Source organism: Dermochelys coriacea, chromosome 12 (genome assembly GCF_009764565.3).
Source record: "Dermochelys coriacea isolate rDerCor1 chromosome 12, rDerCor1.pri.v4, whole genome shotgun sequence".
NCBI lineage: Eukaryota > Metazoa > Chordata > Testudines > Dermochelyidae > Dermochelys > Dermochelys coriacea.
Window position 1 is genome coordinate 38,475,391 of NC_050079.1, and position 12,479 is coordinate 38,487,869.

Here is a 12,479-nt window from a genome sequence, read left to right on the forward strand (position 1 = left end):
CCCCCGTCTGTCCTTCCTGCCCCGAGACCCCCCGTCTGTCCGTCCGTCCCCCCCGTCTGTCCGTCCTGCCCCGAGACCCCCCGTCTGTCCATCCCCCCATCTGTCCGTCCTGCCCCGAGACCCCCCGTCTGTCCTGCCCCGAGACCCCCCGTCTGTCCGTCCGTCCCCCCGTCTGTCCTGCCCCGAGACCCCCCGTCTGTCCGTCCGTCCCCCCGTCTGTCCGTCCTGCCCCGAGACCCTCCGTCTGTCCTTCCTGCCCCGAGACCCCCCGTCTGTCCATCCCCCCATCTGTCCGTCCTGCCCCGAGACCCCCCGTCTGTCCGGCCCCCCGTCTGTCCTGCCCCGAGACCCCCCGTCTGTCCGTCCGTCCCCCCGTCTGTCCGTCCTGCCCCGAGACCCTCCGTCTGTCCTGCCCCGACACCCCCCATCTGTCCGTCCGTCCCCCCGTCTGTCCTTCCTGCCCCGAGACCCCCCGTCTGTCCGTCCGTCCCCCCGTCTGTCCGTCCTGCCCCGAGACCCCCCGTCTGTCCATCCCCCCATCTGTCCGTCCTGCCCCCGAGACCCCCCGTCTGTCCTGCCCCGAGACCCCCCGTCTGTCCGTCCGTCCCCCCGTCTGTCCTGCCCCGAGACCCCCCGTCTGTCCGTCCGTCCCCCCGTCTGTCCGTCCTGCCCCGAGACCCTCCGTCTGTCCTTCCTGCCCCGAGACCCCCCGTCTGTCCATCCCCCCATCTGTCCGTCCTGCCCCGAGACCCCCCGTCTGTCCGTCCCCCCGTCTGTCCTGCCCCGAGACCCCCCGTCTGTCCGTCCGTCCCCCCGTCTGTCCGTCCTGCCCCGAGACCCTCCGTCTGTCCTGCCCCGACACCCCCCATCTGTCCGTCCGTCCCCCCGTCTGTCCTTCCTGCCCCGAGACCCCCCGTCTGTCCGTCCGTCCCCCCGTCTGTCCGTCCTGCCCCGAGACCCCCCGTCTGTCCATCCCCCCATCTGTCCGTCCTGCCCCGAGACCCCCCGTCTGTCCTGCCCCCGAGACCCCCCGTCTGTCCGTCCGTCCCCCCGTCTGTCCGTCCTGCCCCGAGACCCCCCGTCTGTCCTGCCCCGACACCCCCCGTCTGTCCGTCCGTCCCCCCGTCTGTCCGTCCTGCCCCGAGACCCCCCGTCTGTCCTTCCTGCCCCGAGACCCCCCGTCTGTCCATCCCCCCATCTGTCCGTCCTGCCCCGAGACCCCCCGTCTGTCCGTCCCCCCCGTCTGTCCTGCCCCGAGACCCCCCGTCTGTCCGTCCGTCCCCCCGTCTGTCCGTCCTGCCCCGAGACCCTCCGTCTGTCCTGCCCCGACACCCCCCCGTCTGTCCGTCCGTCCCCCCGTCTGTCCTTCCTGCCCCGAGACCCCCCGTCTGTCCATCCCCCCATCTGTCCGTCCTGCCCCGAGACCCCCCGTCTGTCCGTCCCCCCGTCTGTCCTGCCCCGAGACCCCCCGTCTGTCCGTCCGTCCCCCCGTCTGTCCGTCCTGCCCCGAGACCCTCCGTCTGTCCTGCCCCGACACCCCCCGTCTGTCCGTCCGTCCCCCCGTCTGTCCTTCCTGCCCCGAGACCCCCCGTCTGTCCGTCCGTCCCCCCGTCTGTCCGTCCTGCCCCGAGACCCCCCGTCTGTCCATCCCCCCATCTGTCCGTCCTGCCCCGAGACCCCCCGTCTGTCCTGCCCCGAGACCCCCCGTCTGTCCGTCCGTCCCCCCCGTCTGTCCGTCCTGCCCCGAGACCCCCCGTCTGTCCTGCCCCGACACCCCCCGTCTGTCCGTCCGTCCCCCCGTCTGTCCGTCCTGCCCCGAGACCCCCCGTCTGTCCTTCCTGCCCCGAGACCCCCCGTCTGTCCATCCCCCCCTCTGTCCGTCCTGCCCCGAGACCCCCCGTCTGTCCGTCCCCCCCGTCTGTCCTGCCCCGAGACCCCCCGTCTGTCCGTCCGTCCCCCCGTCTGTCCGTCCTGCCCCGAGACCCTCCGTCTGTCCTGCCCCGACACCCCCCGTCTGTCCGTCCGTCCCCCCGTCTGTCCTTCCTGCCCCGAGACCCCCCGTCTGTCCATCCCCCCATCTGTCCGTCCTGCCCCGAGACCCCCCGTCTGTCCTGCCCCGAGACCCCCCGTCTGTCCGTCCGTCCCCCCGTCTGTCCGTCCTGCCCCGAGACCCCCCGTCTGTCCTGCCCCCGACACCCCCCGTCTGTCCGTCCGTCCCCCCGTCTGTCCGTCCTGCCCCGAGACCCCCCGTCTGTCCTTCCTGCCCCGAGACCCCCCGTCTGTCCCTCCCCCCCTCTGTCCGTCCTGCCCCGAGACCCCCCGTCTGTCCGTCCCCCCGTCTGTCCTGCCCCGAGACCCCCCGTCTGTCCGTCCGTCCCCCCGTCTGTCCGTCCTGCCCCGAGACCCTCCGTCTGTCCTGCCCCGACACCCCCGTCTGTCCGTCCGTCCCCCCGTCTGTCCTTCCTGCCCCGAGACCCCCCGTCTGTCCATCCCCCCATCTGTCCGTCCTGCCCCGAGACCCCCGTCTGTCCTGCCCCGATACCCCCCGTCTGTCCGTCCGTCCCCCCGTCTGTCCGTCCTGCCCCGAGACCCCCCCGTCTGTCCTGCCCCGACACCCCCCGTCTGTCCGTCCGTCCCCCCGTCTGTCCGTCCTGCCCCGAGACCCTCCGTCTGTCCTTCCTGCCCCGAGACCCCCCGTCTGTCCATCCCCCCATCTGTCCGTCCTGCCCCGAGACCCCCCGTCTGTCCGTCCCCCCGTCTGTCCTGCCCCGAGACCCCCCGTCTGTCCGTCCGTCCCCCCGTCTGTCCGTCCTGCCCCGAGACCCTCCGTCTGTCCTGCCCCGACACCCCCCGTCTGTCCGTCCGTCCCCCCGTCTGTCCTTCCTGCCCCGAGACCCCCCGTCTGTCCATCCCCCCATCTGTCCGTCCTGCCCCGAGACCCCCCGTCTGTCCTGCCCCGAGACCCCCCGTCTGTCCGTCCGTCCCCCCGTCTGTCCGTCCTGCCCCGAGACCCCCCCGTCTGTCCTGCCCCGACACCCCCCGTCTGTCCGTCCGTCCCCCCGTCTGTCCGTCCTGCCCCGAGACCCCCCGTCTGTCCTTCCTGCCCCGAGACCCCCCGTCTGTCCATCCCCCCATCTGTCCGTCCTGCCCCGAGACCCCCCGTCTGTCCTGCCCCGAGACCCCCCGTCTGTCCGTCCATCCCCCCGTCTGTCCGTCCTGCCCCGACACCCCCCGTCTGTCCTGCCCCGACACCCCCCGTCTCTCTGTCCTGCCCCGACACCCCCCGTCTGTCCATCCCCCCATCTGTCCGTCCTGCCCCGAGACCCCCCGTCTGTCCTGCCCCGAGACCCCCCGTCTGTCCGTCCGTCCCCCCGTCTGTCCGTCCTGCCCCGAGACCCCCCGTCTCTCTGTCCTGCCCCGAGACCCCCCGTCTGTCCTTCCTGCCCCGAGACCCCCCGTCTGTCCATCCCCCCATCTGTCCGTCCTGCCCCGAGACCCCCCGTCTGTCCGTCCCCCCGTCTGTCCTGCCCCGAGACCCCCCGTCTGTCCGTCCGTCCTCCCGTCTGTCCGTCCTGCCCCGAGACCCCCCGTCTGTCCGTCCGTCCCCCCATCTGTCCGTCCTGCCCCGAGACCCTCTGTCCGTCCTGCCCCGAGACCCTCCGTTTGTCCGTCTGTCCCCCCGTCTGCCCGTCCTGCCCCGAGACCCTCCGTCTCTCTGTCCGTCCCCCCGTCTCTCTGTCCGTCCTGCCCCGAGACCCTCCGTCTCTCTGTCCGTCCCCCCGTCTGTCTGTCCGTCCTGCCCCGAGACCCTCTGTCTCTCTGTCTGTCCCCCCGTCTGTCCGTTCTGCCCCAGACCCTCTGTAAAAAGAAAAGGAGTACTTGTGGCACCTTAGAGACTAACAAATTTATTTGGGCATAAGCTTTCGTTCATCCGATGAAGTGAGCTGTAGCTCACGAAAGCTTATGCTCTAATAAATTTGTTAGTCTCTAAGGTGCCACAAGTACTCCTTTTCTTTTTGCGAATACAGACTAACATGCTGCTACTCTAGACCCTCTGTTTGTCTGTCCCCCCATCTGTCTGTCTCTGTCCCCCCACTCTTTCTGGCCCTGCTGGTAGATTGTCTGTACCCCCTGTCTGTCTGTCTCTGGCTTCCTGTCTGTCTGTCACTGGCCCATAGACTTTCATGTCATGTTCCTCCATCTGTCTGTGCCTTTGATTGTCGCCTTGCCTTCTCCTGTCCTGTTGTCCCTCCCTTTGACTTTCCCTGTGTCTGTCCTCCAGTCTGACTCTGAAATAGAGGTTTTGCACATTGCTGCATCGTCTCCCAGAATGATAATGTTGTGGCAGGTCGCATCCCACCACAGCACCGTCTTGTTTCAACAGTTGAGACGCTTCTGTGCATGTCACAAGACGAGAAAGTCTGGACAATCCTGCAAACGGTAGGGCAGGTAGCAGCCTTGCTGTGCCCCGCTCCTTCAGCTTTAGATCTCAGGGTGCCTTACTGAGGTGAATGAATTAATCCTCATAATTCCCTGTTACCAGGGCAAAAACTAAGGCGTAGAGACTGTGATTCATTTGTTCTTAAAATCTCTGTTATACTAGCACTAGTGTGGCCAGGGCACAGACGCTTTAATCATGGTGTCTGCGGTGGAGTAGGTGCTGCTCTGTAAAAATGTATGAGTACTGTATATCAGGGGTTCTCAACCTTTTTCTTTGAGTCGACACCCCCTTCCCAACATACTATAGTAACTCCACGGCCCACCTGTGCCACAATAACTGGTTTTCTGCATATAAAAGCCAGGGAAGGCATTAGGGGGTAGCAAGCAAGGCAATTGACTGGGGCCCCATGCCACAGGAGCCCCCACAAAGCTACATTGCTCAGGCTTTGGCTTCAGCCCTCAGTGGTGGGGCTCAGGGCCCTAGGCTTCAGCAGCATGCGGTGGGGCTTCAACTTTCTACCGTGGGGCAGAGTGAGTCTAATGCTGGTCCTGCTTGGCGGCCCCCCAGGGGGCCCCGGACCCCTGGTTGAGAACCACTGCTGTATGTTGATTGCGGGTATTTACTATGTGAGTATATTGGTGTAGTTTAGTAAGGAGCTGACAAGCAGGAAGGAAAAACATGGCTCAAAATAAGCCAGAAAGGTGTAGTTGGGGAGCAACTAGGCTGCAGGAACCAGGAACAGGGACTACACTGGGGTTTTTGAAGAAATTAGTGGGGCTGTCGATTAATTAATTATTTACCAGATATGCTAAACATTTGTACGCCCCTTCATGCTTTGGCCACCATTCCAGAGGACATGCTTCCATGCAGATGACGCTCGTTAAAAAAATAATGTGTTAATTAAATTTGGACTGAACTCCTTGGGGGAGAATTGTGTGTCTCCAGCTCTGTTTTACCTGCATTCTGCCATATATTTCATGTTATAATAGTCTTGGATGATGACTCAGCACCTGTTCATTTTAAGAGCAGTTTTGCTGCAGACTTGACAAAACACAAAGAAGGTACCAATGTGAGATTTCTAAAGATAGCTACAGCACTCAATCCAAGGTTTAAGAATCTGAAGTGCCCTCCAAAATCTGAGAGGGACGAGGTGTGGAGCATGCTTTCAGAAGTCTTAAAAGAGCAACACTCCGATGTGGAAACTATAGAACCTGAACCACCAAAAAAGAAAATCAACCTCCTGGTGGCATCTGACTCAGATGACGAAAATGAACATGCGTCGGTCCGCACTTCTTTCGATTATTATTGAACAGAACCCATCATCAGCATGGACGCATGTCTTCTGGAATGGTGGTTGAAGCATGAAGGGACATATGAATACTTAGCACATCTGGCATATAAATATCTTGTGACACCAGCTACAAAAGTGCCATGAGAACACCTGTTCTCGCTTTCAGGTGACGTTGTGAACAAGAGGTGGGCAGCATTATCCCCTGCAAATGTAAACAAACTTGTTTGTCTGAGCAATTGGCTGAAGAAGAAATGGGACTGAATGGACTTGTAGGCTCTGAAGTTTTACAATGTTTTATTTTTGAATGCAGTTATATTTTTGTACATAATTCTACATTTGTAAGTTCAACTTTCACAATAAAGAGTTTGTACTACAGTACTTGTATTAGGTGAATAGAAAAATACCTTATCTTTTGTTTTTTATAGTGCAAATATTTGTAATCAAAAATAAATATAAAGTGAGCATTGTACACTTTGTATTCTGTGTTATAATTGAAATCAATATATTTGAAAATGTAGAAAACATCCAAAAATATTTAAAATAGATGGTATTCTATTATTGTTTAACATTGCGATTAATCGCGATTAATTTTTTTAATCACTTGACAGCCCTAGAAATTAGGCCTGCATAGGTTATCATCAGGGGTAGGTAAGACTTTAGGTAAGGCAGGTAGGTACATAGACTGTTGTTTTAAAAAAAACTTTTTATCTAAATGCTTTGATTCTAATGCAAAATAAACAATACTTTGTTAAGAAGGCTGTTTTGACACTGTCAGAGACTCCTGAAGCATAGGTGCCTGAACTCACTTGGATCTGCTGGATAACAACAATTGATGCATAAGGTACTGTAGCTCAGGGCCTAGTCTAGGAGTAGGGGAATCGCGGGATTCCACCCTGGAATAAGTAAAGATATGAAGCTCAATACCAGGAAGGGGTATGCTCAGGCCTAGTTTATACTAAAAATTATGTTGGTTTAACTACGTCAGTCTAGGATGTGAAAAATCCACACCTTGAGCGGCATTGTTAAGCCAACCTAAGTCCCCATATAGACAGAGCTAGGTTGATGGAAGAATTCTTCCATCAACCTAGCTACTACCTTTGGGGGAGGTGGATTACATAGGCCAATGGAGAACCCCTTCTCTCAGCATAAGTAGTGTCTGCACGAAGCAGTGTAGCTGTATCGCTGTAGTGTTTTAAGTGTAGACAAGACCTCAGAGAGGCCACAAAGGGGACAGAGGTGCAGCCAGACCTGTAACCATGACAGTGTCATTTAACGCTGCTCAGAGCAGATCTACATAAAATGGTTTAAAATGTCAGCAGTTGCTGCTGCCTGATCTATATTAGGGCCTTGGGCTGCAGGGCTAAAAATTGCTGTGTAGACATTTGGGTGTGGGCTGGAGCCCGAGCCTGAACATCTACATGGCACTCTTTTAGCCCCAGAGCTGAAGCCACATGTGCCGGAGTCAGCTGACTTGGGCCAGCTATGGGTTTTTTAGCCTCATGTAAATATACACCATATGGTTAAACACTTCGCTTGATCCCAGTGCTCAGCTTTTTGCAGGGTTGAGCCTTGAGTCCTTCTGATGAGACTGCCCTGTTGCCAGACCTAGAGAGTTCTATCCCAAGAACCAACTCCAAAAATGCTCCAGCAGATAGTCACAAAAATTAAGAAACATAAAAGAAAGAGGCAATTTTTCAAGTAACCAGGTCCCAGGCTATTGTTGGTATCACTGGTTGTGACTAGCACCTAGAATTGCAAACTCGCACAGATACAGACAGACATCATCTTCCTCTCCAAATGCAAACAGATGGACATCATACCGAAAGGACTGAAGGTAAAAAATGCATTACAATCTACATACCACACAGACTATGCTGAGAGCTTGTGCCACACACTCTCAAAGAAACTGCGGAACCACCTGATCAACATCCTCTACAGCAAACAGGGAAAAATTAAGAATGAGCTCTCAAAACTGGATACTCTCATAAAGAACCAACCTTCCACACAAACTTCCTCGTGGCTGGACTTTACAAAAACTAGACAAGCCATTTACAAAACACCCTTTGCTTCTCTACAAAAGAAAAAGGACACTAAGCTATCTAAACTACTATATGCCACAAGGGGCCACAACGATGGTTCCCGTAACCCACCCAGCAATATTGTTAATCTATCCAACTATACTCTTAGCCCAGCAGAAGAATCTGTCCTATCGCGGGGCCTCTCCTTTTGCCCCTCCACCCCCATGAACATGATACAGTTCTGTGGTGACCTAGAATCCTATTTTCGACATCTCAGACTCAAGGAATATTTCCAACACACCTCTGACCAACATATTAACCCACAGAGACCTTCCTGCCAACACTACAAAAAGAAGGATTCTGGGTGGACTCCTCCTGAAGGTCGAAACAGCAGCCTGGATTTCTACATAGACTGCTTCCGCCGACGTGCACGAGCTGAAATTGTGGAAAAGCAGCGTCGCTTACCCCATAACCTCAGCCATGCAGAACACAGTGCCATCCACAGCCTCAGAAACAACTCTGACATCATAATCAAAAAGGCTGACAAAGGAGGTGCTGTCGTCATCATGAATAGGTCGGAGTATGAACAAGAGGCTACTAGGCGCTCTCCAACACCACTTTCTACAAGCCATTACCCTCTGATCCCACTGAGAGTTACCAAAAGAAACTACAGCATTTGCTCAAGAAACTCCCTGAAAAAGCACAAGAACAAATCCGCACAGACACACCCCTGGAGCCCCGACCTGGGGTATTCTATCTGCTACCCAAGATCCATAAACCTGGAAATCCTGGACGCCCCATCATCTCAGGCATTGGCACCTTGACAGCAGGATTGTCTGGCTATGTAGACTCCCTCCTCAGGCCCTTCGTTACCAGCACTCCCAGCTATCTTCGAGACACCACTGACTTCCTGAGGAAACTACAGTCCATTGGTGATCTTCCTAAAAACACCATCCTAGCCACTATGGATGTAGAAGCCTCTACACAACATTCCACACAAACATGGACTACAAGCCGTCAGGAACAGTATCCCCGATACTGTCATGGCTAACCTGGTGGCTGAACTTTGTGACTTTGTCCTGACCCATAACTATTTCACATTTGGTGACAATGTATACCTTCAAATCAGCGGCACTGCGATGGGTACCCGCATGGCCCCACAGTATGCCAACATTTTTATGGCTGACTTAGAACAACGCTTCCTCAGCTCTCGTCCCCTAATGCCCCTACTCTACTTGCGCTACATTGATGACATCTTCATCATCTGGACCCATGGAAAAGAAGCTCTTGAGGAATTCCACCATGATTTCAACAATTTCCATCCCACCATCAACCTCAGCCTGGACCAGTCCACACAAGAGATCCACTTCCTGGACACTACGGTGCTAATAAGCGATAGTCACATAAACACCACCCTATATCGGAAACCTACTGACCGCTATTCCTACCTACATGCCTCTAGCTTTCATCCAGATCATACCACTCGATCCATTGTCTACAGCCAAGCGCTATGATATAACCGCATTTTCTCCAACCCCTCAGACAGAGACAAACACCTACAAGATCTCTATCATGCATTCCTACAACTACAATACCCACCTGCTGAAGTGAAGAAACAGATTGACAGAGCCAGAAGAGTACCCAGAAGTCACCTACTACAGGACAGGCCCAACAAAGAAAACAACAGAACGCCACTAGCCATCACCTTCAGCCCCCAACTAAAACCTCTCCAACGCATCATCAAGGATCTACAACCTATCCTGAAGGACGACCCATCAGTCTCACAGATCTTGGGAGACAGACCAGTCCTTGCTTACAGACAGCCCCCCAATCTGAAGCAAATACTCACCAGCAACCACACACCACACAACAGAACCACTAACCCAGGAACCTATCCTTGCAACAAAGCCCGTTGCCAACTCTGTCCACATATCTATTCAGGGGATACCATCATAGGGCCTAATCACATCAGCCACGCTATCAGAGGCTCGTTCACCTGCGCATCTACCAATGTGATATATGCCATCATGTGCCAGCAATGCCCCTCTGCCATGTACATTGGCCAAACTGGACAGTCTCTACGTAAAAGAATGAATGGACACAAATCAGACGTCAAGAATTATAACATTCAAAAACCAGTTGGAGAACACTTCAATCTCTCTGGTCACTCGATCACAGACCTAAGAGTGGCTATACTTCAACAAAAAAGCTTCAAAAACAGACTCCAACGAGAGACTGCTGAATTGGAATTAATTTGCAAACTGGATACAATTAACTTAGGCTTGAATAGAGACTGGGAATGGATGAGTCATTACACAAAGTAAAACTATTTCCCCATGGTATTTCTCCCTCCCACCCCACCCCCCACTGTTCCTCTGATATACTTGTTAACTGCTGGAATTAGCCTACCTTGCTTGTCACCATGAAAGGTTTTCCTCCTTTCCCCCCCCTGCTGCTGGTGATGGCTTATCTTAAGTGATCACTCTCCTTACAGTAAAAAGAAAAGGAGTACTTGTGGCACCTTAGAGACTAACAAATTTATTAGAGCATAAGCTTTCGTGAGCTACAGCTCACTTCAAAGTGAGCTGTAGCTCACGAAAGCTTATGCTCTAATAAATTTGTTAGTCTCTAAGGTGCCACAAGTACTCCTTTTCTTTTTGCGAATACAGACTAACACGGCTGCTACTCTGAAATCTCCTTACAGTGTGTATGATAAACCCATTGTTTCATGTTCTCTGTGTGTGTGTATATAAATCTCTCCTCTGTTTTTTCCACCAAATGCATCCGATGAAGTGAGCTGTAGCTCACGAAAGCTTATGCTCTAATAAATTTGTTAGTTTCTAAGGTGCCACAAGTACTCCTTTTCTTTTTGCAAATACAGACTAACACGGCTGCTACTCTGAAACCCAGAACCAGAGAGAGCCCATGAACAGAATAGAACTCATGTGTGATATGCTCACAGTGCCCCAGCTCCCTTCACTCAGAAGGCAGGTAGCAACAGTCAGCAACAGAGTTAGCTGCAGGGTTCAGCAAAAACGGCAACTTAATCTCTTTCTGAAAGGCATGTGAAATGTTGTACCAAACTTGCCAAACTGGTACCTGTTGTACTGCATTTTTTAAAAAACCTTCAGGGCATGACTGAATCTTAGTATGTGTGTGTACATACCTAACCAAGTGGGCCCGAATTGACCCTTATTGAGGACTGTGGGCACTAATATTCTGCAAACGGTTCAAATTAATCAGAATAAATAAATTTATTTGCTACAATTTTTTAAATGTTATGTCCCACATGGGAATACATACTGCTCAAATAAAAACATAGATTTAAAAATCCTCAGATGTTTATTAATTACCAGTTGTGTCTATGGATGGTATATAGACTTTGAAAGGCTAAGAAGGGGCACCATTCTGCCCTCAGCTATGCCCTTGCAACGCTATCCACTTGAACGGGCTGATGATATCGGTGCAGCAGATTCGAAGCTGGCCCAAGATACATTGTTTTAATTATTTGTCAATTGTCTTAGAAGTTTTATTCTAATGTAACTAAAAGGGGATGCTAAATTCAACAGAATGACTCAGTGAGAGGAGATTAAAAGGACTGAAACTGCTCAATTTAGAAGTGAGACGAATAAGGGGGAAGATATGATAGAGTTCTATAAATCATTAATGGTGTAGAGAATGTGAATCAAGAAGTGTTATTTGTCCCTTCACATAACAGAGAACCTGGGATCACCCAATTAAATTAATAGCCAAAAGGTTTAACACAAACAAAAGGAAGTATTTCTCCACACAATGCAGTCAACCTGTAGAACTCGTTGCCAGGGGATGTTGTGAAGGCCAAAAGCATAACTGGGTTCAAAAAAGAATTAGATAAGTTAATGGAAGATAGGTCCACGGATGGCTATTAGCCAAGATGGTCAGGGATGCAGTGCCATGCTTTGGGTGTCCCTAAACCTCTGACTGCCAGAAGCTGGGACAGGATGGATCACTCCATAATTGCCCTGTTCCGTTTATTCTGTCCTTTCCCTCCACCCTTTGCTTTGTTTGTTAGTCTTTGTCATGTCTAATGTAGATCCCAACCCTCCTCCTTGGGGTAGGGTCCTGTCTACCATCTGTCTATTAAGTACCTACAGTACTATGTTGCTGTAGGAATAATGATGAATATTATAGACCCAGAAAAGATCTAAATGCAACAGAACAAATCTCCTATATATGTTATACCCTCTGAACAAGTGCAGTGATATTTGATTTCAATTTACTCTGTTATATAAATAAGCATCTTTACTCTCTGGCATCATGATGTCCTAGATTTTTTTCACCTTTGCTGTTTGAGATTGATAGATTAAGACTACCTGAATGGCTTCAAATGTCTTTGAATTGTAATTAGTTGCAATTGCGGGGATTTTACCAGAGCTCTTTGAAATCACTCTTGAAAAATACATTTGGTGCTGATGTCAGAATCAAAAGCCTTAGGGAAAGCTTCTCACAGACATTAAGTATCTTCAGAATTTACCAAAGAGGTGGGCTGCAATACATAGGGTAGGTATTGAGACTGGTGTATTATACTATTCAGACTTTAGGATCGAGAATCAATCATTGGTAAAATCTAATGGGTTCTAGTTTGACAAATTGAAAGCAGAAAAATTGGAACACTCTTGTTATTTATGTTGCAGTTTGAACTGTCCAGAGCCATGTGTGCTGCCAGACAGTTATTATAATTTATAAAAAA

General features: G+C 52.4%; 1 protein-coding gene across 1 annotated transcript in view; it reads left to right on the forward strand.

The window, feature by feature from the left end:
- Nucleotides 1-4,145: 4,145 nt before the first annotated feature.
- The window catches only part of LOC119841029 (BTG3 associated nuclear protein), a 414,495-nt gene continuing 406,161 nt past the window's right edge, over nucleotides 4,146-12,479 (forward strand). The window contains exons 1-2 of the mRNA XM_043495003.1: nucleotides 4,146-4,440; nucleotides 6,508-6,573. The gene's annotated coding sequence lies outside the window, so the exon portion shown is untranslated. The remainder of the gene's footprint in view (nucleotides 4,441-6,507; nucleotides 6,574-12,479) is intronic.